This window comes from Solanum stenotomum, chromosome 8, assembly GCF_019186545.1.
Source record: "Solanum stenotomum isolate F172 chromosome 8, ASM1918654v1, whole genome shotgun sequence".
Lineage (NCBI taxonomy): Eukaryota > Viridiplantae > Streptophyta > Magnoliopsida > Solanales > Solanaceae > Solanum > Solanum stenotomum.
This window is the reverse complement of record NC_064289.1, coordinates 42,920,788-42,932,508: the sequence shown is the minus strand read 5'-3', so window position 1 is coordinate 42,932,508 and position 11,721 is coordinate 42,920,788.

The window sequence follows — 11,721 nt, the reverse complement described above, 5'->3', positions numbered from 1 at the left end:
CAGTCACGAAAAAATTTGAAATTTTAATATTTTATTCGTATGGATATTCTAACGTGACTAGTGCATTTCAAGAATTTTTTAAGGTGTTTTAATTTCTTTTTTTTATTTTTATATTTTTCGAACGTTTACGAATTAAATTTTTTGATATTTTTCGTGCAGTCACGAAAAAATGTGAAATTTTGATATTTTTTTCATATCGATATTCTTAAGTGATTGGTGCGGTTCTGGAAATTTTTGATGTGTTTTTATGTCTTTTTCTTGATTTTTATGTTTTTTGAACGTTTACGAATTAAAATTTTTGATATTTTTTGGAAATTCACGAAAAAATGTAAAAATTTAATATTTTATTTGTATTGATATTCTAATGTGACCTGTGCGATTTGAGAATTTTTTAAGGTGTTTTAATTATTTTAGTTGATTTTTATATTTTTCGGGCAGTTTATGAATGAAATTTTTTTGATGTTTTCAGCCAGTCACAAAAAATGTGAAATTTTGATATTTTATTTGTATCGATATTATATGGTGACTGGTGCTATTCGGGAATTTTTGGAGGTGTTTTTATGTTCTTGTCTTAACTATTATATTTTTTTGGATGTTTACGATTTAAAAATTTTGATATTTTTCGGGCAGTCAAGAAAAAATGTGAAATTTTGATATTTTATTCGTATCGATATTCTTAGGTTACAGGTGCGATTCGGGAATTTTTTGAGATGTTTTAGTGTCTTTTTCTTGATTTTTATATTTTTCGGATGTTTACGAATTAAAATTTTTGATATAATTCGGGCAATCACAAAAAATAGTGAAATTTTTATATTTTATTCCTATCGATATTCTAAGGTGACTAATGAGATTCCGAAATCTTTTGACTTGTTTTTATGTCTTTTTCTTCATTTTTATATTTTTCGAACATTTATGAATAATTTATTTTGATATTTTCGGTCAGTCACGAAAAAATGTGAAATTTTGATATTTTATTCGTATCGATATTCTATTATGACTGGTGCAATTCAGAAATTTTTGAATGTGTTTTTATATCGTTTTCTTGACTTATATATTTTTTGGATTTTAAGGATTTAAAATTTTAGGTATTTTTCAACCAGTCACGAAAAAATGTAAATTTTTGATATTTTATTCTTATCGATATTCTTAGGTGACAGGTGCGATTTGGGAATTTTTTGAGGTGTTTTTATGTCTTTTTCTTGATTTTTATTTTTTTGGATGTTTACGATTTAAAATTTTTGATATTTTTCAGGCAGTCACGTAAAAATGTGAACTTTTGATATCCTATTCATATATATTTTCTTGACTGCCCGAAAAATATAAAAGAATTAATTCGTAAATGTCTGAAAAATATAAAAATTAAGAAAAAGACAAACCATCTCAAAAATTCCTGAATCACACATGTCACCTTAGAATATCAATACGAACAATATATAAAAATTTCGCAATTTTTCGTGACTGCCCGAAAAATATCAAAAAATTTAATTGGTAAATGTCTGAAAAATATAAGAATCTAGAAAAAGATATAAAATGATCCCGAAAAATTCTAGAAATGCACCAGTCAACTTAGAATATCGATACGAATAGAATATCAAAAAAATATAAAAATCAAGAAAAAGACATCAAAACACCTCAAAAAATTTCTGAATCGCACCAGTCACTTTAGAATATCGATACGAATATAATATCAAAATTTCACATTTTTTTCGTGACTGCTTGAAAGTGTGAAAAAATTTATTCGTAAACGTCCAATAAATATAAAAATCAAGAAAAAGACATAAAAATACATCAATACATTCCCGAATTGCACCTATCACCTTAAAATATAATACGAATAAAAATATCAAAATTTAACATTTTTTCGTGATTGTCCGAAAAATATAAAAAAAATTATTTCGTAAACGTCCAAAAAATATAAAAATCAAGAAAAAGACTTAAAAACACCTCAAAAATTCTCGAATCACACCAATCACCTTAGAATATCGAAACGAATAAAATAAAAAAATGTCACATTTTTTCGTGACTGCCCGAAAAATATAAAAAAATTTAATTTGTAAACATTTGAAAAAAACAAAAATAAAGAAAAAGACATAAAAACACGTCAAAAAATTTCAGAATCAAACCAGTCACCTTAGAATATCAATACGAATAGTATGTCAAAATTTCATATTTTTTTTTGCCTACCCGAAAAATATAAAAATAATTGATTCGTAAACGTCTTAAAAATATAAAAATCAAGAAAAAGAAATGAAAGCACCTCATAAAATTCCTGAATCATACATGTTACCTTAGAATATCGATACAAATAAAATATCAAAATTTCACATTTTTCCGTGATTGCCCGAAAAAAATTAATTCGTAAACGTCCATAAAATATAAAAATTAACCAAAAGACATCAAAACACCTCAAAAGATTCCCGAATCGTACCATTCAACTTAAAATTTCACATTTTTTCGTGATTGCCTGATAAATATCTAATATTTTAATTCGTAAACGACCAATAAATATAAAAATAAAGAAAAAGACATAAAAACATGTCAAAAAATTCTGAATCGCACCTGTCACCTCATAATATAGTACGAATAAAGTATCAAAATTTCACATTTTTTCGTGATTGCCCGAAAAATATAAAATATTTAATTCGTAAACGTCCAAAAAATATAAAAATCAAGAAAAAGACATATAAGCACCTCTAAAAATTCTCGAATCACACTATAACTACCTTCGAATATTGATGCGAATAAGATATCAAAAAATCATATTTTTCGTGACTGTCCGAAAAATATAAAAAAAATTAATTCGTAAACGTCCGAAAATATAAAAATCAAGAAAAGGACATGAAAATACCTCAAAAAATTCCCAATTGTACATGTCAACTTAGAATATATATACAAATAAAATATAAAAATTTCACATTTTTTCGTGATTGCCCGGATATTATCAAAAATTTTAATTCGTAAACGTCCGAAAAATATAAAATTCAAGAAAAAGACATAAAAACACCTCAAAATATTCACGAATCGCACCAGCCACATTAGAATATCAATACAAATAAAATATCAAAATTTCTTATTTTTTCGTGACTGCCCAAAAAATATAAAATAAAATAATTCTTAGACGTCGAAAAATTTAAAAATCAGGAAAAAGAAATAAAAATACTTCAAAAACTTCCCGAATCACACATGTCACCTTAGAATATTGATACTTATAAAATATTAAAATTTCACATTTTTTCGTGACTGTCCAAAAAATATCAAAAATTTTAATTCGTAAATGTCTGAAAAATATAGAAATCAAGAAAAAGACATAAAAACACTCAAAAAAGTTTCTAAATCGCACCTGTCACCTTAGAATATCGATACGAATAAAATTTAAAAATTTCACATTTTTTCGGGACAACTCAAAAACTATCAAAAATTTTAATTCGCATACGTTCAAAAAATAGAAAAATCAAGAAAAAAAGATATAAAAACACTTCACAAAATTCCAGAATCGCACCAGTCACCTTTGAGTATTGATACGAATAAAATAACAAAATTTCACATTTTTTCTTGACGGCCCAAAAAATATCAGAAATTTTAATTCATAAACGTTTGAAAAATATAAAAATAAAGAAAAAGTCATAAAAACACCTGACAAAATTGCCGAATCGCACCAGTCACCTTAGAATATCGATATGAATAAAATATCAAATTTTCACATTTTTTTGTGATTGCCAGAAAAATATCAAAAACTTTAATTCGACAACGTACGAAAAATATAAAAATCATGAAAAAGACATATAAATACCTCAAAATATTCCCGAATCGCACCAGTCACCATAGAATATCGATACAAATAGGATATAAAAAATTTCCATTTATTGGTGACAGTCCAAAAAATATCAAAAATTTTAATTCGAAAACATCCGAAAAACAGAAAAATCATGAAATAGACATAAAAGCAGTTCACAAAATCCATAATCGCACCAGTCAGTTTAGAGTATCGATATAAATAGAATATCAAAATTTTACATTTTTTTGTGACTGTCCAAAAAATATCAAATTTTTTAATTTGTAAACGTTCGAAAAATATTAAAATCAAGAAAAAGACATAAAAAGACGTCAAAAAATTCCAGTATCGCACCTGTCACCTTAGAATATCAATACGATTGAAATATCTAAATTTCACACTTTTTCGTTACTGCCCGAAAAATATCAAAAATTTTATTTCTTAAATGTCCAAAAATTATAAAAATCAAGAAATAGAAATAAAAACACCTCAAAAAATTCACTAGTCGCATTAGTCATCTTAGAATATCAATACAAATAAAATATCAAAATTTCACATTTTTTCGCGACTGTCTGAAAGATATCAAAAATATTAATTCGTCAACTTACGAAAAATATAAAAACCAAGATAAAACATAAAAGCACCTCAAAAAATTCTCTAATCGCACCTGTCACCTTAGAATATCCACATGAATAAAATATCAAAATTGAACATATTTTCTTGATTGCCCAAAAAATATCAATAATTTTAATTCGTAAACGTCCGAAAAAATATAAAAATCAAGAAAAAGACAAAAAATAAACCTCAAAATATTCCCGAATTGCACCAGTCACCTTACAATATCGATATGAATAAAATATCAAAATTTCATATTTTTCGTGACTACACCAAAAAATATCAAAAACGTTTATTCATAGATGCCCAAAAAATATAAAAATCAAGAAAAAGATACAAAAACAACTGAAAAAAATTCCCCAGTCGCACCTGTCACCTAGAATATCGATACGAATAAAATATCAAAATTTCACATTTTTTCGTGACTGCATAAAAATATCAAATATTTTATTTCTTAGAGGTCTGAAAAATATAAAAATCAAGAAAAAGACATGAAAACATCTCAAAAAATTTCCGAATCGAACCTGTCACTTTAGAATATTGATAACGAATAAAATATCAAAATTTCACATTTTTTCGTGATTGCTCGTAAAATTTCATTTTCTGAATCGCAGCAGTCACCTTAGAATATCGATACAAATAGAATATTGAAATTTCACATTTTTTCATGACTGTCCAAAAAATATCAAAAAATTTAATTTTAAACGCTGAAAAATATAAAACTCAAGAAAAAAACATAATAACATCTCAAAAAATTCTTCAATCGCACCAGTCATCTTAGATATCGATGTGAATAAGATATCAAAATTTCACATTTTTTGGTAACTACCCGAAAAATATAAAAAAATTTAATTCTTAAACGTCCGAAAAATATAAAAATCAAGAAAAAGACATAAAAACACCTCAAAACATTCCCAAATCGCACCAGTCACCTTAGAATATCGTTACAAATTGGATATCAAAATTTCAAATTGTTTCGTGACTAACCGAAGAATATCAAAATATTTAATTCGTCAACGTCCGAAAAATAAAAAAATCTAGAAAAACACATAAAAACACCTTAAAAAATTCCCGAATCGCACCAGACATCATAGAATATCGATACGAATAAAATATCAAAATTTCATATTTTTTCGTGACTGTCCAAAAAATGTCAAAAATTTTAATTCGTAAACATCTGAAAAATATAAAAATCAAGAAAAAGACATAAAAACACCTAAAAAAATTCCTGAATTACACTAGTCACCTTAGAGTATCGATACGAATAAAATATCCAAATTTCACATTTTTTCGTGACTGCCTGAAATATATCAAAAATTTTAATTTGTAAACGTTCGAAAAAAAATAAAAATCAAGAAAAATACATAAAAACTCCTCAAAATATTCTCGAATAGCACCACTCACCTTAGAATATAGATACAAATAGAATATCAAAACTTCAAATTTTTTCGTGAATGTCCGAAAAATATCAAAAATGTAGTTCGTAAACGTCCGAAAATTATATAAAAATAAAAAAAGACATAAAAACACCTCCAAAAATTCACGAATCGCACCTGTCACCTTAGAATATTGATATGAATAAAATATCATAATTTCAATTTTTTTCACGAATTTTCAAAAAATATCAAAAATTTTATTTGTAAAGGTCTGAAAAATATCAGAATCAAGAAAAAGACATAAAAAACATTCCACAAATTCGCGAATCGCACCTGCACCTTAAAATATCGATACAAATAAAATATCAAAATTTCATATTTTTTTCGTGACTGCCGAAAAATATCACAATTTTAATTCGTAAACGTCCAAAAAATATAAAAATCAAGAAAAAGACATAAAAACATCTCAAAAAATTCAAGAATCGTACCACTCACCTTAGAATATCAATACTAATAAAATATCACAATTTCATATTTTTCTGTGATTGCTTGTAAAATATAAAAAAATTTAATTGATAAACGTCTGAAGAATATAAAATTCAAGAAAAAGACATAAAAATGACTCAAAAAATTATCGAACCACACCTGTCACCTCAGAATATAGCTACGAATAAAGTATAAAAATTTAACACTTTTTCGTGACTTTCCGAAAAATATCAAAAATTTTAATTCGTAAACGTTCGAATAATATAAAAATCAAGAAAAAGATATAAAATGACCTCAAAAAATTTTCGAATCTCACCAGTCACCTTAGAATATCGATACGAATGAAATATTAAAATTTCATATTTTTGGGTGACTGCCCAAAAAATATCAAAAATTTTAATTCATAAACGTCCGGAAAATATAAAAATCAAGAAAAAACATAAAAACACATCAAAAATTTTCCGAATCGCACCAGCCATCTTAGAATATCGATACGAATAAAATATCAAAATTTCACATTTTTCGTGGATGTCCAAAAAATGTCAAAAATTTTAATTCGTAAACATCTGAAAATTATAAAAATCAAGAAAAAGAAATATAAACACCTCAAAAAATTCTTGAATTGCACCAGTCACCTTAGAGTATCGATACGAATAAAATATCCAAATTTCACATTTTTTCATGACTGCCTGAAATATATCAAAAATTTTAATTTGTAAACATTCGAAAAATATAAGAATCAAGAAAAGGACATAAAAACTCCTCAAAATATTCTCGAATCACACCACTCTTCTTAGAATATAGATACGAGTAGAATATCAAAATTTCAAATTTTTTCGTGACTGTCCTAAAAATATCAAAAATGTAATTCGTAAATGTCCGAAAAATAAAAAAATAAAAGAAAGACATAAAGAATCCTCCAAAAATTCACGAATCTCACCTGTCACCTTAGAATATCGATATGAATAAAATATCAAAACTTCACATTTTTTCTTGAATTTCTGAAAAATATCAAAAATTTTAATTTGTAAACGTCTGAAAAAAATCAAATTCAAGAAAAAGACAAAAAAAACATCCCAAAAATTCTCGAATCGCACCAACCACCTTAGAAAATCGATAAGAATAAAATATCAAAATTTCACATTTTTTCGTAACAGCCCGAAAAATATCGAAAATTTTAATTCGTAAACATTTGAAAAATATAAAGATCAAGAAAAAGACATAAAAATACCTCAAAAAATACCCGAATCGCACCAGTCACCTTATAATATCGATACAAATAAAATATCAAATTTCACATTTTTTCGTTACTGCCCCTGAAAAATATCAAAATTTTAATTTGTAAAGGTCCGAAAAATATAAAAATCAAGAAAAAGACATAAAAACACCTCAAAAAATTTGAGAATCGCACTAGTCACCTTAGAATATCGATACAAATAAAATAATTTCACATTTTTTTGTGAATGCCAGAAAAATATCTAAAATCTTAATTCGTAAATGTCCGAAAAATATAAAAATCAAGAAAATGACATAAAAACACATAAAAAAATTCCCAAATCGCATCTGTTACCTTAGAATATCGATACGAATAAAATATAAAAATTTCACAGTTTTTCGTTACTGCCCGAAAAATATCAAAAAAATTAATTCTTAAATGTCCGAAATTTATAAAAATCAAGAAATAGACATAAAAACACCTCAAAAAATTTCACTAATCGCACCAGTCACCTTAGAATATCAATACGAATAAAATATCTAAATTTCACATTTTTTTGCGACTGTCTGAAAAATATCAAACATTTTAATTTGTAAACTACCGAAAAATATAAAAATCAAGAAAAAATATAAAAGCACCTCAAAAAATTCTCGAATCGCACCTGTCACCTTAGAATATCCATAAGAATAAAATAACAAAATTCAACATATTTTCTTGATTGCACGAAAAATATCAATAATTTTAATTCGTAAACATTCGAAAAATATAAAAATCAAGAAACAGACATAAAAAAAACCTCAAAATATTCTCAAATTGCACCAGTCATCTTAGAATATCGATATGAATAAAATATCATAATTTAATATTTTTTCGTGACTACCCAAAAAATATCAAAAATATTTATTCATAAATGCCCGAAAAATATAAAAACCAAGGAAAAGATATAAAAACTCCTCAAAATATTCTCGAATCGTACCACTCACCTTAGAATATAGATACGAATAGAATATCAAAATTTCAAGTTTTTTCGTGATTGTCCGAAAAATATAAAAATAAAAAAAAGACATAAAAACACCTCCAAAAATTCACGAATCGCACATGTCACCTTAGAAAATCGATATGAATAAAATATCAAAATTTCACATTTTTTTCGTGAATTCCCAAAAAATTTCAAAATTTTTAATTGTAAACGTCTGAAAAATATCGAAATCAAGAAAAAGACATAAAAAAATCCCTAAAATTTCAAAATCGCACCAGCCACCTTAGAATATCGATATGAATAAAATATCAAAATTTCACATTTTTTCATGATTGCACGAAAAATATTAAAAATTTTAATTCGTAAATGTCTGAAAAATATAAAGATCAAGAAAAAGATATAAAAATACCTCAAAAAATATCTGAATCGCACCAGTTACCTTATAATATCGATACAAATAAAATATCAAAATTTCACATTTTTTCGTTACTGCCCCCGAAAAATTTCAAAAATTTTAATTTGTAAACGTCTGAAAAATATAAAATCAAGAAAAAGACATAAAAACATTTCAAAAAATTTGCAAATCGTACTAGTCACCTTAGAATATCGATACGAATAAAATACCAAAATTTTACATTTTTTGTGACTGTCAGAAAAAAATCAAAAATTTTAAATCCTAAACGTCCGAAAAATATAAAAATCAAGAAAGAGACATAAAAACACCTCAAAAAATCGCACCAGTCAGCTTAGAATATCGATACGAACAAAACATTAAAATTTTAAATTTTTTCGTGACTGCCCAAACAATATCAAAAATTTTAATTTGTAACTGTTCGAAAAATATAAAAATCAAGAAAAAGACATAAAAGCACCTCAAAAAATTCACGAATCGCACCAGTCACCTTAGAATATTGATACAAATAAAATATAAAATTTTCATATTTGTCTAACTGCCCAAAAAATATAAAATAATTTAATTTGTAAATGTCCGAAAAATATAAAAATCAAGAAAAAGACATAAAAACACCTCAAAAATTTCCCAAATCGCATCAACCACTTTAGAATATCGCTACGAATAAAATATCAAAATTTCAATTTTTTTGTGACTGCCCGAAAAATATCAAAAATTTTAATTTGTAAACTTCCAAAAAATATAAAAATCAAGAAAAAGACATCAAAACACCTCAAAAAATTCCCGAATCGCTCCAGTCACCTAAAAATATCGATACGAATAAAACGTAAAAACTTCACATGTTTTTGTGACTACCCAAAAAATATCAATAATTTTAATTCGTAAATGTCCAAAAAATAAAAAATCAATAAAATGACATAAAAACACCTCAAAAAATTCTCGAATCGCACGAGTCACCTTAGAATATTGATACGAAAAAATATCAAAATTTCACATTTTTTCGTGACTGCCCGAAAAATACCAAAAAATTTAATTCGTAAACGTCCGAAAAATATAAAAATCAAGAAAAAGACATAAAAACACCTCAAAAAATTCTTGAATCGCACCAGTCATCTTAGAATATCGATACGAATAAGATATCAAATTTTTCATTTTCTCGTGACTGTTCGAAAAATATCAAAAATTTTAATTCCTAAACGTTCGAAAATATAAAAATCGAGAAAGAGACATAAAAACACCTCAAAAAATCCTGAATTGCACCGGTCATCGTAGAATATCGATATGAATAGAATATCAAAATTTCACATTTTTTCGTGATTGCCCGAAAAATATCAAAAAATTTAATTCGTCAATGTTCGAAAAATATAATAATCAAGAAAAATACATAAAAATACCTCAAAAAATTCCGAATCGCACCAGTCACCTTAATCGATACGAATAATATATCAAAATGTCACATTTTTTCATGACTGCCTGAAAGATATCAAAAATTTTAATTCGTAAATTGATGTGCCGCAAAATCTTGGCACATTTGATGCTTGGAAACTGAGAATTAATACTAGAATTGAGTGTATTTAAGTAGATATAATGTGTTTGGTAGTTTTTGTATAGGTGAAACAAATGAAAAGTGAAAGAAGGGAGAAATGAAGAACAAGCCAATAAAGTTGAACTGAACTAAAATAAAGACTATAGACAACCTCACGGGACGTGGTCTTCACTCCGGACTGTGGTGCAGGTCGTGGTATGGAACAAGTGAAGAGGCAAAGGGAAGTTGCAAAGTGATGGGGGCCAAGTTAAGACCACGAGCACCTATACAGGCCGTGGTCTTCACTACGGACCGTGGTGCAGGTCGTGGTGTGGAACCAATGAAGAGGCTAAGGGAAGTTGCAAAGTGATGGAGGCCAAGTTAAGACCACGGGCACCTATACGGGCGGTGGTCAACATGACGACTTGTGGTGTTGATCGTGGTCCTAATCCAGTGTGCTAGCATTTCAGGCCTAAGTGTGGGAAAGTCCAAGTGAAGATCACGGACGACCTCATGGACCATGGTCCCTATGACGGTCCGTGATGTTGTCCATAGTGCCTTGTCCAGTGTCAAGTCTTGAAGACCCACTTTTTGGGAAAGCTCCAAGGAAAGACCACGGAGGGCTTCACGGACCGTGAAGCCCTTGACGGGTCATAGAGCTGTCCGTAAAGCTGTCTGAATTTCAGTCCTACTTCGAGTAGAAATCTGTTTTAAAACACTTATTTGAATTTATTAGGTCGTATTTTTAGTTTTTCATCTTTTTTTTTCATTAATCGACGAACGAGTTTCCATTATTCTAAGTTTGTATTCTCGATTGAACATTGAATTGAGTTTGAGGTTTGGATTTCCGGTTCTCAGATTATTAAAGTGATTGTTGGTTTGCTTATTCTCATAAGTCCTTCTTAACATGTTTTCATTCTTTATTGCTGATGGTTTACGTGAAATCATGAGTGGCTAAATACCACGACTGGGGTTGTGGAATCCATAACGTAATTCCAATTGTGATTCTGTAAGACGAGTAAATGGCAATTTGTGGTTACAAACTGTAGTTTAACTTTTGTATTCATGTATTCTAATGAGTGAACACATTAAATAAAGCCTGTATCTATCATTTGTTCGAGAGAAAAATGACAGTTAGGAAAAAGCTGGATTAACCTATCGAATTGGAGTTAAAGTTTGAGTTCGAGATAAGAGAACTTTAACATCAAACCATTGTAAGCGAGGGTAAATTTTAGTAACACTCTAGGGCTGAGAGGACGTGAGTGAGAATTGTCTGACTAGATTGAGAAGTGTCAGATGAAATTAACTCGCATATATTTTGTAAAGATGAATTGCCTGAA